Source organism: Oenanthe melanoleuca, chromosome 14 (genome assembly GCF_029582105.1).
Source record: "Oenanthe melanoleuca isolate GR-GAL-2019-014 chromosome 14, OMel1.0, whole genome shotgun sequence".
Taxonomy (NCBI): Eukaryota; Metazoa; Chordata; class Aves; order Passeriformes; family Muscicapidae; genus Oenanthe; species Oenanthe melanoleuca.
The window spans coordinates 6,534,811-6,547,889 of record NC_079348.1 but is presented as its reverse complement, the minus strand read 5'-3'; the positions used below and the strand labels follow the sequence as shown (position 1 = coordinate 6,547,889).

General features: G+C 45.8%; 1 long non-coding RNA gene across 2 annotated transcripts; it reads left to right on the top strand.

Moving 5' to 3' along the window:
- The first annotated feature begins 7,663 nt into the window (after positions 1–7,663).
- On the top strand, positions 7,664–11,908 carry LOC130259505 (uncharacterized). Of its 2 annotated transcripts, none has more exons than XR_008841650.1 (3): positions 7,664–7,743; positions 8,804–8,892; positions 11,598–11,908. It is a non-coding gene; the product is annotated as an uncharacterized LOC130259505 (long non-coding RNA). The 2 variants fall into 2 exon arrangements; XR_008841649.1 differs by having other exon boundaries at positions 8,804–8,969.
- The last annotated feature ends 1,171 nt before the right edge of the window (positions 11,909–13,079 follow it).

Here is a 13,079-nt window from a genome sequence, read left to right as displayed (position 1 = left end):
TATGCAAAAATAACACAAATTGTGAGTTTAAATGCAATTGGTTTAAGAAACACCTACATTTTTTAGTGGTTCTCTCTCAAAGAGAGAACCTTTGGAAAAATACTGATCTCTCTCTCTCTGGCCGTTTCCAGAACAATTAGCACAGTTAACTACTCCTGTCCTGGAGGTTTCTGGCTTGGCTGAGGATGTGAAGAGCATCCTCTGAGCTACAAAGAACCCACATGGAGGACACCTATCCTGGAACACACCTGGTGAGACCCATTGTCACTTCCCAAAGGCAGCAATGTAGAAATCTAAAGATCAGCTTAGGGGGCATTTCCAAAGTATAGATGTTACCTTTCAAACTTAAAGTTCCCCCAAGATTTCTTTGGCACCTTACCCTTCATAAAAGTGGTTTATTTATTCTAGAAATTCAACTTGGGGCTTTTGTGGTAAATTGAAACCAGAGTAACAATCTACTTTGGAACAGTGTAGAAAACAGTGGATTTTGAGATTTTTTGAGGTCAGCTCCTGATTTGGGGGGGCTTGAGGCAAAACTCTACACGTGTCAATAAACCCTTGCTTTCTGTCCTGTGAAGACACCAGAATCTTTCATATGAAATGTAAAAACTTTCAACTCTACAAACACTTCTTGATTGTTGCAGCCCACACACTAAAGGTGACACAACAGCACAGAGTAGCAGCCAAAACAAAATAGGAGTGGAAAATAGTGACAACATTTTGTCAGGCAGTAATTGTTCAAATCAGGGCCTGCTTGCTGCACACACACACACGAGTTTACAAGTTTGCTGTAGTTTAATTTACTCTTGGGCATAGCTTGGGAATGTTTCTAGAATAAAACCTTTTGGTGCAGCAGATAGCTTGGGAAAGGATTTGCCTCTAGGGGAAGGAAACAGTTTCAATCCCTCCTGTGTCTCTTGGAAGAATTTTTAATTTTAAAGCATTGATGATTATGCTAATTAGTGCTTACCCTCAAATGCCAGTGGAATATAAATGTTGATAGTAGCTAAAACACACTGCAAATGTGCAGCAGAGTCTTCCTCCAGAGAGTCATCTACATTCCATGATAGCTCAGCTGGGGAGAAGCAGCATTCTTCACATGGAAAAGCAAAGTAACTTCATCTTCTATCCATGTCATCCCAAGGTGGCACTTCTAGGCTCCTCTGGATAGCCATGAATCAACTGGTACCTCATCACTTGGGCATGCTTTGCTATGATATGTGTTAAAAAGTCCAATTTAGTTCTCAGGTACAGGAACCTTTCCCTTCTATCAGGTGTGTGAGCAGCATCAAGGATTTGGGTAGGATTCCTCCCATAACCCTGGATTACAAGTGGAGGTGGCCTAAGTTTGGACCTGCAAGAGGCTGAAGCCCCTGGCTCCACAAGTGGATTTGAAGGGGGATGTTCAGGAGCTTTGCTCCTCCAAGCACAAGGGCTCTCCATCTAATAACCAATACAGAATACGTGAAGATTCCTCAGTACCTCTCCTGCATTTTTTCAGGCACTCTAAAAAATACAAGTTCTTCCACATTCTAAAAGGAAGGAATTTACAGAACAACTCTGCTTACCCAAACACACAGAGAAAAATATTTTAAAGCCTAAAAAGAACACTTTCACCTATTAAAAATTACCCTATTTTTAATCTTCAGGAATTTTTTTTCCCCTGAGCTCAAGCCTTTTGTCATCCAAGCATTGTAAACTTCCATCAAGTAGTACTTCCATTGCTTAATCCAAAGGCTTCAAAGCAGATGAGGTTGTATGTCTGGCTGCAGGGCTTAAAGCTCTGGAGATATCACATTGTGTGATTCTGCCTGAAGCTGATTGCTTCTGAATCCCTGCATAGTTCAGCTGAGTTACCTCAGACACCTGAAGGTCTGTAGGGAAACACTGGTACCTGTCATTTATCTTGGAGATGGAATACTGACCTTGCTGGAAAACCAAATGGGTTGTAAAGTCCCAGCTATACCAGCTTCTCTAAAAAGCCTTGTTTTCATCCCAATCCATTGGTAATAGCACCTGGTAGGTGCCAGAGCAGAGATTTCTACATGGCTCAGTCTTAGCACAGGACGCAGAGTGGTTTCTTGAATCCACAACATTCCATGATAAAGGATTGGTTCTGCTGTGCAGATCCTGCCAGAAAGATTGTCAGTCCAAGGACTGCACAGACAGATGGATTTCAGTGGATCAAGCTGACTTTGAACTTGGTAATTCAACTTTTGACATTCTCCCTTGGAATTGTGGCCCCCTGTACAGCAAATTTAAAGGTATTGACACTAAAATTCCTTGTCTTTGAGATCTTTTGCAGACCTCTTCAGAGCAGTGCACAAGACTCAAAGGATTCATGGCCAATGGATTGAAAATAGTCCTAGAAAAACACAATGCCTGTGCTTATTTTTCTGGAGATCACTCGTTAGATTTCCCGTCAGCACTGTCAGAGGGTGAAATCTTGGCCCCAGCTGAACTCAACAGGAATTTTGCCACTGACTTGAATGGAGCTAAAATGTCACTCCTGCTATTTGTCAAGTCAATTACATCCAGACAATACTTAAACATCTGGCTTCAAGTGAACACACAGTGCAGTTTGCTCCCTCAGTGAAGACAGCACAGGACATTGGCTATCTCCATAAAAAATGCAACATTTGTTCTTGGCAAGTGGCTTGTAAAGAAGAGGGGATCCATCCAGTGACATCCAGGAACCAAGTCCCTGTTCCCTAGCCTATAGTTATTGGCAATAGCATCAATAGATTTTCTCTCACTTTCTGGGAAGAATGTCAAAAGCACACATCTCCTGTTGCAAGTCATTCTGTTGCAAAAACTTCGTTTAGAACAGCAGATCTGGCCTCTTCTGTGGTTTCTCACAGATGAGGGGGGTTTTCACCCAGTTCATCTTCTGTTTGCAAGGCACTGGAAGGTCCCTTGTTATGTCAGGGAGCAGCATTACCATCTAAACTCTTCTCTGAGTAAGGTGGTCAAAGGTAAGGCTGAAGGACAACTGATCACAGGAGAAAACATGGTGTGAGCTCATTTCCCTTTCTAAAAACCCACCTGAGACAAGGCAATATTGATTTATTGCAAAATATAAAGGTTAGGTGAACCTCAAGTGGGGCACACCTTTTCCTGGTAGGAAAAAAACCCAAACCCTATATATAGAATTATTTGATCAGTGGTGATTACAAATATCTATTTGAATGGGAAGCATCACAGGATCATAGATTGGTTTTGGCTGGAAGAGATATTGAAGATTATGCAGTTCCAGTCCCATGCTGTGGGCAGGGACACTTTCTACTTGACCAGGTTTCTTCAAGCCCTGTCCAACCTAGCCTTGAAGACTTCCAGAGATGGGGCATTCATAACTTCTCTGGGCATCCACAACTTCTCTGAGTCATGGGATGATGTCTGGAAGAACAGAGATGTACAAAGAGAGGGGGCTTTTATACACCAGGTAGACAGGGATCTGTTCCCAGCTCTAGTACTGCTCACCTGTGTAAAACCAGCTTCCCTTGGTCTCCTTCCATCCCTTGGGATGCAAAACCAAACTCAGCTACCAGCATCTGATGAGCCTTAATTCCCAGCACTTAAATAATTAGCTTCTCAAATGTACGAAAACAACTCTCATTTTCTGGATTAATGAAGGGAGCAGGGTTCCACTGAGCACAGCTATTATGGGGCTGCTAATGCAGTGTTTGATTCCATGGCTGCCACTGAGCACGGAGCGATCCTGGCCCCTGGGAGAGCAGGAGCACCGGGAGAGCAACGCTGCAGGGTTACAGTGGAAACCAGCAGGGGAAACCCTGGCAGTGCTTTGGGGGTTTATGCAGAGGGAGGGATAACTTTATTTCATCTCCTGATGATGATGCCACATAACCCAGAAGAAGGCTGAAGCTCAGGGAGATCCTAAGGGTGAGTAGTTTGCTTTAATCATGGGCCAGGTAAAGGCAGTTTGTGAAACACGGTAACAAAAATGTGACACAAACAGAAACCTAAAGCTTAGGTAGTCACACAGCAGCTTCTGCTCAGTTCCTGTAGCCAGAGCAGTAGAGAATGGCAAGGAGCTGGAATGCTACAGTGGAACTGGAATGTTCTTGTCCTCTGTGTTCATTTGGCTGAGGAGCTGGTAAGAAACTGGTTGCAAAAAGTCAATCTTGCCTCATTTTGGCAGGTAGAGGCATCTAAACTCTTCAAAACAAATTTCTGTTCTTTCTTTGGGATCTTGGCACAGGGCTGGCAAGTTTGTTTTTCCCGAATGGAAGGAGAAGGGACTGAGGAAATGTTAGCCTGCAAAGGCTGCCTTGCTCTGCCCTGGGAGGTTTAAACTGAGGCCACATTTCATGGACAACTCAACACTGTTGGGACTGTTCCCTTCCTCTCTCTGCATCGCTGCTTCTCTGTCTTGTACATGGCTTTGGGAGGAGAGAATAATTACAAGATCAGGGAATTTGAGCTGTAACTGCAGCCACTCAACAAAGTCATGCAGCTTCTCAGAGAACTGGAGATGAAAAGGCCTGGAGTGTTGATTTCCTCAAATTCTTCAGCTATCAAAGAGCCCTTGAGTACATGTCATTCTCCCCCACCCATTAGTACATCCAAATTAGTGGTCTGGCAGCCCTGGATGTGGATTTGCAGCTAAATATCTTCTCACACTGAAGTTCTCCAACAATATATCCTCAAGCACATGACATCTGTCACATCTGCAAACTAAACCAAACCAAAACTTCTGTAAGAAAAGTCTGAAGTTGCAATGGATGCCCTGGGTTAATCAAGAACCTTGGTGAAGATGTAGCAGGAGTTGAGAGGTTAATGGTTTATGCAGCAAAGTTTGAGCTTCATTCAGTGCCAGGCACCAGGGACACCAGGGACCTGCAGGTGCTCAAGAATCTCAGCACCCGCCCAAATCAGGAACACTTTCCTGGAGGTGGTCATTCAAAATTAAGCTCCTTTGAAATGCATGGATGCTGCTTCTCATGTCAGGGCTTGTTGGGCCACTGACTTCAGAGGAGTAATGTAGCTGAAGCAATCAGGAAATAATTATTACAGTGGAGAGTTAAAAGACAGTAATTAAACTGTATAAATAAATAACTGAAGTGACTAAAAAAGTCCACCCAAAGCCTACTTTTGGAGCACTATTTAATGTAAATGAATCACTTAGTGGACAATACAACAATCATCTGTTCAGCTTCTATTCATTATCAAAAACAATACAGAAGGATTGGCAGGGAATAGCCGTGTGCCAGAGGGAGCCCTTTAGGAAATACCACAGAATCTGGACTGGCTTTTGTCTGTTCTTCTATTGTGTTCTGACAATGCCTTGCTAATGAATGTCCAACGTCATTTTAGTTGTCTTTTTCTTTTTTCCCCAAAACCAGATCAGTGGTAATCTTGGCCTTCCAGGGTCGCTTGTTCCTGTTGAGAAGACTTCCACACATTATGTATCAGTTTAGCCAAGGTCCAAGAGGATGTGTTGTCTCAGGCCCTCTGGGAAATACCACTGTAGGTGATGAGACAAAATCCTTTGATTTGGGAAAAAAATCCAAGTTTTAAAGAAATCATCACGTATCTTTGAAACACACAGTACTTCAGTGAGTTGTATACTCAGTAAATTTGTCTTTTGTTACTCTATTTGAAAGGACAATAACCTCATTCTGAGAAATAAGCTGCTTTTCCACAGGGAGTATTTACACTGATCATTCCCAGCATTATCATGGGAGTTATCTGCAGGAAGCTGCAGGCTAAAGGGAATCCACATCAGGAATCTGGGGACCTAAACCTGTGCTAGAACAAAAAAAGGTAAGACAATACCAAGCCCTAAAATGCTGTCATTATACCTCAGAATTGATGATCCTCTGACATTCCCATCTCTTGGGAGCTAGTGGTTTGGAATAGCTCCAAGTTCATAGCTAAGGGTGCAGCAGGTACCCAGAGGGGTTCCCTTTTCTGACCTGGCTCCTTGGCTCACTCCTGCATTGCTGCTGCAACTTTCAGCTCCTGCAGCGTTGCTGGTTGGACTCGGTGGAACCCTGCAGTGCAAAATCACTGTGACAGTCAGAGTTAAGAAAAAAGGGCAACAGTGATACACTTAAGAGAATAAACAGGCTTTTCTGCTGAGAAAATGCACGTGGAATAGCACCCGGGTTTGACTTTCAAAAGCTGTCTCTGAGGTTGTTTTATTTTGTATTAAAGAAAATCTGAGGCTCTGCAGCAAACTTCTGCAGCCAGGGATGATTTCTGTCAAATCCAGTGACAGTGGAGGATGTGGGTTTCTAGTTAATGTTATCTAGAATTTGAGATAGAAATGCACACTTCATAAAATCTTGCTCCAAGCTCAGTCTTCCAAATAAAACTGAGATGGCATCAAACCCTCCAGGGCCTTATGCTTGCAAAATCCCCACCAAGTTCGCTGCAAACCTGGTGAGCAATTTGGGAGTTTCACTCACAGCATGAACTCAGAATGCCACTGAAGGTGGGACTTGAGGGTTGACAGCCCCTCTGGGGGCTATTTCTGATATTACTATTTCCAGCTTCTCCCTGTCCTTCAGCTGGAGATCATTGGGGCTGCAGGATGGGTGGCACATCTTCTCCTCTCTGTATCACCGCAGTGCTCGGAATAGAAATGGAACCTGAAATAATTGCTGGGTTGGATGAATACCCTGGGCTGTGTGTGGGGAGCCCAGCTGCCACTTCAGGGGCAGGACTGAGACCTCTTGACAGTGAGCTGGAGCAGCAACAGCCAAAATCCATTCTCCTGGAATTGCTACAGCTTTTTGGGAGGCACTATTAGTGTTACAGCTACCTCCAGAAACACCAGTTCTTGTACGGGCAAGCTGCCAGGTAGAGTGCTGAAAATGGGTGCTTATAGCACCCTAAAACTGCAATCCTGAGTGCTGCCCTTTCACTAAAATAATCTGTCACTGGGTTTGGGCAGGGAGGGAAAACTGCTGAGCTTCTGATAAGCAGTAGTTAATTTTGCAAGATCATTGCCACTTTTTGCACTAATCGACAATTTTTATAGTAATCTCTGTTAAAAGACAGAATTTCTCAAGTACCCTTTTGGTAGGAAAAGCTGATTATGGCAATGCTCAGTATATTAAAGGCATCATCCTAATTTTGGGAGAAAGAAAAACTGGAATAATTACCGCCCTTTGTTTAATAAACTTCCCCTAAAATATATTTAAAAAAATTATTCAGTAAAGTTCTGTTCCTCCCTGCTCTGGTAAAGAATTCTTTTTGTTAGTCCCTCGAGTGGATGCTTAAGACAGGTCTCGCTGTAATTACACACCTCGCAGCAGTGCGGGAGACTTAATTAAGAGAGTCACTGTAGGTGTGTTGTCTGACGGATACAACCCAGTGCTGCTGGAGAGGGCACCAACATCCAGCTGCAGTGGGTATGTTGGGGAAGAAAATTCAAGTTTGCAGAGGATTTTGAGATCCTCCTGCAAAAAAAAAGCAGCGTGGACACACCCAGCAGCAGCCTCTGTTCAAAGCCCCTCAACTCCATGGACAGGGAGTCTGTGGTTTTAAAAATCTCTCTGTACTCACCAGGAGACGCTCTGCCACACGGCAAGATTTTAGATTCTCTCCTCCCCTCCTCCCAAAAGTGTGACTCACCAGTTTCAAATGGTGACATTTCATTCCCAAACTATTCCGGGAGCAGCTGGCTCCATAGCACATGGGGATGTGGGGAGAAGGGAGGAGGGAAGGAAGAGCCAGCTTGCACAGTGAAAACCACTCATTCTCTCCCCCACACAGGTATGTTGCTTTTAAATTTCAGAACCACGTAATTTGGGACACGCTGGCAAATTCCATAGGAGAAAAACAATAAAACGAGCACATTTCAGGGGGAAAACAAAACAAAACAAAACAAAAAAATCTGCACGCGCCAGTGATGCAATTCCCTGTCAGCCAGGAGGGACTGGGAGAGGGGTTTGCTCTCCGGATGGAATAGATGTGAGAAAATGCCCTGACCCCACTTCTCACTGTCCATACGAGTCCGAACTCCGCAGTTCTGGGCAAATTTCTGTGTGGTGCAGGGTCAGGGTTTAGTCAGCATCAATATTTTAATAATAATGAACAAACGCGTGTGCAGTAGGACGCTGACAACGGGAATGACAGAGAGGAGGTCTCGAGAGGAGTTTTGTGCCACACTGCAGTCCGGCATGGCTGTGTCCCCGCTGCAATGAGCACAACATCCTGGATGTGCCAGCACACACGTGCAGGCACAGAACCCCAGGATATTCTGAGCTGGGAGGGACCCGTAAGGATCACCCAGCCCAAGTCAGACGTGAATGCCCCACCCGGGATCGAACCCGCGACCTTGGCGTTGGCAGCAGTGGCTGGGGACAGGCGCGACATCTCGGACTGTCACTGTGAGGGTGGCTGTGGGGTCAGAGCAGCCTCTCAGCCCCAGCCCCATCCCCAGCCCCGTTCATTGATGCTCTCCAAACCGCACGGGCAGGGCGCTGTGCGCGGTAGAACCCGCCGGGATGCCCGCGGGCACTGGCACAGCAGCTGGCACCGAGGCACTGGGACACCGGGCTGCGGGGACCATCCCCGGGGAGGCGACAGCCTCAGGGAGACGTGGCGGGGGCCCAGCCCCTGGTTCTCCCCGGATTGGAGTGCCGGGAACAGGCTGTCACAGCCCAGCCCAGCCCCGTGCATGTCTGCACAGGAAATGTTTGATTACAGCTTCATTCATCTCCTCTGCTGCCGCTGGAAAAGGGGACGCTCTTCCTGTGGCTTTCTCTGCACGCCAGCAGCTTGGGACCTTGCGCTGGCCAGACCCAAACCTAATTCCTATTTTTTTCCTTAGGGGAGCCCCACTGAAAGCAGCGCTCATTCAAGAAGAGGAGGATGGCTCATTGCTCGATCCAGGCATGCAGCAGCAATGACCTTGGCTAGGTACCCATCTCCTGAATACAAAGATGGATATAAAAGCAGCAATCCCCTTTTAAAAAAACACCCAGTCTTCTGCTAAGGTAGGGAAAGGCAGTGGTTTGTTAAATAAATGCGTCTGTCAGGGCTGGATTTCTTTCCCAGCTTCCCTAAATGCCCTTCACCAGCAGAGAGGGGGAGGGGACCTGCTCTTTGAAGCCTTTTCCTTATGGGAATAGAAAACACGGAAAGAATTCAATTCTCTGCCACAGCCCAGCAGCACTGATCCACACTTCAAACCCCAAAGCCCGGGAGCCCGGCGGGCTGGTGGGTGCTTGGAGCCTGCAGTACCACAGATTAGCCTTGTTCGATCTCCAGCATCATTAAGTGTCCCCCGTGGTGTTAAAGCACAGAAAAAGGGGCAGAAATGGAGACTGGGGAAGAAAAATTAGGAAATTCTGTGCAGAAAGAACTGCGGTTATCCAAATCTTTGATCAAAGCACCATCTAGTGAAGAACAGGCTCCTTGCAGCTGGCAGCGCTCTGGGCAGCTGCAGCAACATTTGCCTTTCACCACAGGTTTGCTGCTAAAAACCTCCAAATATCACCCCAATATGCACAGCCCGTGCTGGATCTGAACAACAGGAACATGCCCCAAAAATTGCTGCCTCTCCTTAAATCTTTCTGAGTGGAAAGGCGTTCCTCTCCTCCCCTCATCTGCCCCCAGAGAACCTCAGCCCCCCTGAAACCCGCAGGGAACGAGGCACCACAGGAAGAGAAGGATTTCCATGTTGTAGTTTGGGAGCTAAGGAAAAGAAAAGGTAAGTGAGCAGTCCAAGGTCGTGCAGGAAGCCAGAGGCAGATCCGGGAATAGAGATCAGCCACCCTGGACCCAGGGATGCCTGAACAATAGCACAGCCTCTCCCTCTGTTGTCATTTAACCCCTTCCTGACCCACCAAAACCCAGAGAGGGGTGGGTTCTCCACTCCTCTGCGGATGTGCCTGAGGATTTACAGCTCTTGGAGGCCCTGGCCTCAGCCTGTACCTGCTTTTCCCCCTCCAAATCAAGAAGTAAAGGATTGGGTATCCTGACAGCAGTGAAGCTGCAGGTAGGAAATACTTCTGTACACTAGCCTGAGCTGTCTCCTCATAAATTGAAACAACCATAATTAGCATCTTTTTATGGAATTGGTACCTCAGCTTTGCCATTTCTGTGTGTGACAAAACATCACTCTCTCCCCTGAAAGCATTCAGCTCCATTGAAATGTTTGTGGAGTGTGGAGATCTTTAGCTGCAGGAGGAGAGGATTTTGCTGCCTCTCCCTCTTCCCCAGCTCTTGGGTTATCCGCAAGGATTGGGGATTTGCAGCACGATCACACATCAGAAATGCAGTTTCACTAAGTCTACACTGTTCTCACACTGAGCTTGGAAATGCTGCAGTGCAGGCTCTGGAGGAGACAGTAATTACAAACAAACCTTATAGAAAATAGCAGGAAAAGAAAAATAATACTCAGGTGGTGGAAAAAAACTGAACTGCAATGAACTGAACCTGCAGCAAAATTCTCCCAGAGACAAGAGCTGAGAGAAATAGTGACCAAGTATCCAGAAAGAGTTCTCTGAAAAGAGTTTGATGTCCTTGAGTCAGAGCCCAGTTCCAAACCAGAACTACAGCTGAGGCAAAAGTTAAGATCATCTTCTTGGGTCACTGTCTGGAAGGGGCACAGACAAATCTGCTAACAGCTGCAGGGGCAAAGAATAGGAAAAAAGCCCTGAGAAGCCCTTATTTTTCTGTTTTCCATCCTGGTCTGTTTTTTTCCCCCCTACCATCCTAGAATGTTTTCACTGACTCCTATAGACAGAATTATGGGAGCAGGGAAGGGAGCACAAGAGTTTGCACCCTTGTATGAGAGGCTGAGACAAAAAAAATCTTTAATCCTGCTACAGCCCTTTGAACATTTACCTCTTCCAGCCACAGGCACTGTGAAACTGGGAGCTCTCAGTTCAAGGATGTTTTCCTTGGGGAAGAGTTTTGTAACCCTGTGGGGATTTCTGTCCAGATCTTTGCTCTTAGGGTAAGCAACCAAAGCTTTTCTTACAGAAAGAAGCTACATCTTATACTCCTTGAAAAAAAAAAGGTGACAAATAAGAGCCCACAGGAACTAGGGCACAAAATTGCTGCCCTAGAGATTAGGGTTAAAAGGCTGCAGATCTGCACTCAGTGACTGCAGTAAAGCAGATGTCACCCAACACAAGCGCAAACTCAAATCCTTGAGTTTGGAGATGTTTTCTTCTTTTCTCCCCCTCAAAAAAAAGCTCCTGCACTGCAAGAGGGCAGAGATAGAGCAGCAGGATGTTTGTCAAGGAAGTGTTAACATGCTAAAAGGATTCCAGTCCTTTGCAGTTGTGGCCTGACAAAATGAGAAAGAGGAGAGATTTGAGTGTAATAAAAACAACAAGCCTAGTTTTAGATTATGGCAACATTTACCAGTTAGAGCTTGCACAGTCTGCAAACCAGTCCTAGATTTGGGGTAGAGTCTTCACTAATGGTTCTGAGAACAAAGACATGTTGACATAATCATCTAATCCCCATCCAGTGTGTGATGTGTCAATGAGCAGGTTTAAATCAGAGGTGAATTTGTTGCTAATTACATTAGATTAACCTAAGAAAATGGAAACCAAATCAAAGCAACAAAGGCAAACTTTCTTTCACTGACTTTCCCTCTCCAGTTGCAGCTCCAGTCTGACCCTTTGCTGTGTGTGACTTGCTGGGCACCTGGTTTCAATCAACTCTGCCAGCACCTGCCAGTCTGGGGAGAGACCATTCCTGTTAAAATAAACACCTGGGAGACACCAGGGAAATGCCAGAGCAGCTTGGGCAGAGCTCTCAGGTAACTGCTGTCCTGGGCATTAAGCTACAGCTCTTGCTGCTCCACTTGGGTGGGAAAGAAGAAACTGATATGGCTTTTTCCAGCTCTGGTTTTCAGAAGACTGAACCAACTACAGCTCCCAATAAGGCTGCCATGACATAAACCTTCTGGGTTTTATTTTTTGTTTTAATTTGTGTAAATAAAATTATTGATTATTCTGTTTCATTACATATTGTCCCTGAAGTAAAAAAAGTGCATTATCATCCTTCCTTTTAGGAAGATTTGGAATTATTTTCTCATTTTTCCCTGAAATATTGATCCCTTACTAATGATGAACTGGCACTGAAGCTTTAAATTAATTACAGTGTTTTCCGTATTAGAAGAGAGAAATAGAAAAAAGTTACCATAAAATTTGATGATAAAACTATCTTTCAAAGAACTGCTGCAAGAAGCCTTCCTTTATCTCACTGCTGCCCACAGGGAAAGATGTCTGGGATTAACTGCCCTTGGAAACATCTAAGTATCTCTGCCTGCCTCTGTAAATGTCCCTTCTGCTCACAAACACCTTCACAAAGAGCTGCAGGAACTCCCTGTGCCTTTCCTTCCTCAGGGCAAGAGTCCTGGCACATTTGGACTTTGGGCTTTTGGGATCACTGGAGCCAGGTTTGTGCCACAGCTCTTGCAATTCTCCAGAATTATCAGTGCCAGCACCTGAGCCAGGGGATTTAAAGCTGCACAACCTGCAGCACATTCAGGCCCCATTCCTGCACAGAGCTCATGGAACAGCAGAGAAATTGGATTTTTCCCCTTCACGGATTTGAAAGAGGCTCTGCAGAAATCTTTTCTCCTACAGGAATTTACTGTTGTTCCTCACAGTCACACCTGGCACAGAGTCCTGCCTGTGCCAAGGTCACTCTCAGGCACAGGGTGGGATTTTGGGGGTGTCTCCTGTGCAGGGCCAGGAGTTGGTCACCCCTGTGGGTCCCTTCCAACCGAGCTTTTTCTGTAATTGTTTCTGATCTTCAGTTTTCATGTGGAGATATCAAAGAGGACAGAATTTAGGTCGGTGTAATCAGCAATGAGCACATAAAACAGTGACCACTGCAGCTGGGAATTCGGGATGTGCAGGGAGGGGTCAGAGATGGACCAGGATCTGCTCCGTGGGGCCTGGCAATGGCACAAGAGGAATGGACACAAAGTGATGCCCAAGAATTTCCAGCTGGACATGAGGAGAAACTTCCCCGAGCAGTGCCTGAGCTCTGAGCGGAGAGCAGAGGGTGTGGAGCCTCCCTCACGGGGGATATTCCAGCGCTGCCTGGATGCAATCCCGTGCCGTGCTCTGGATGGC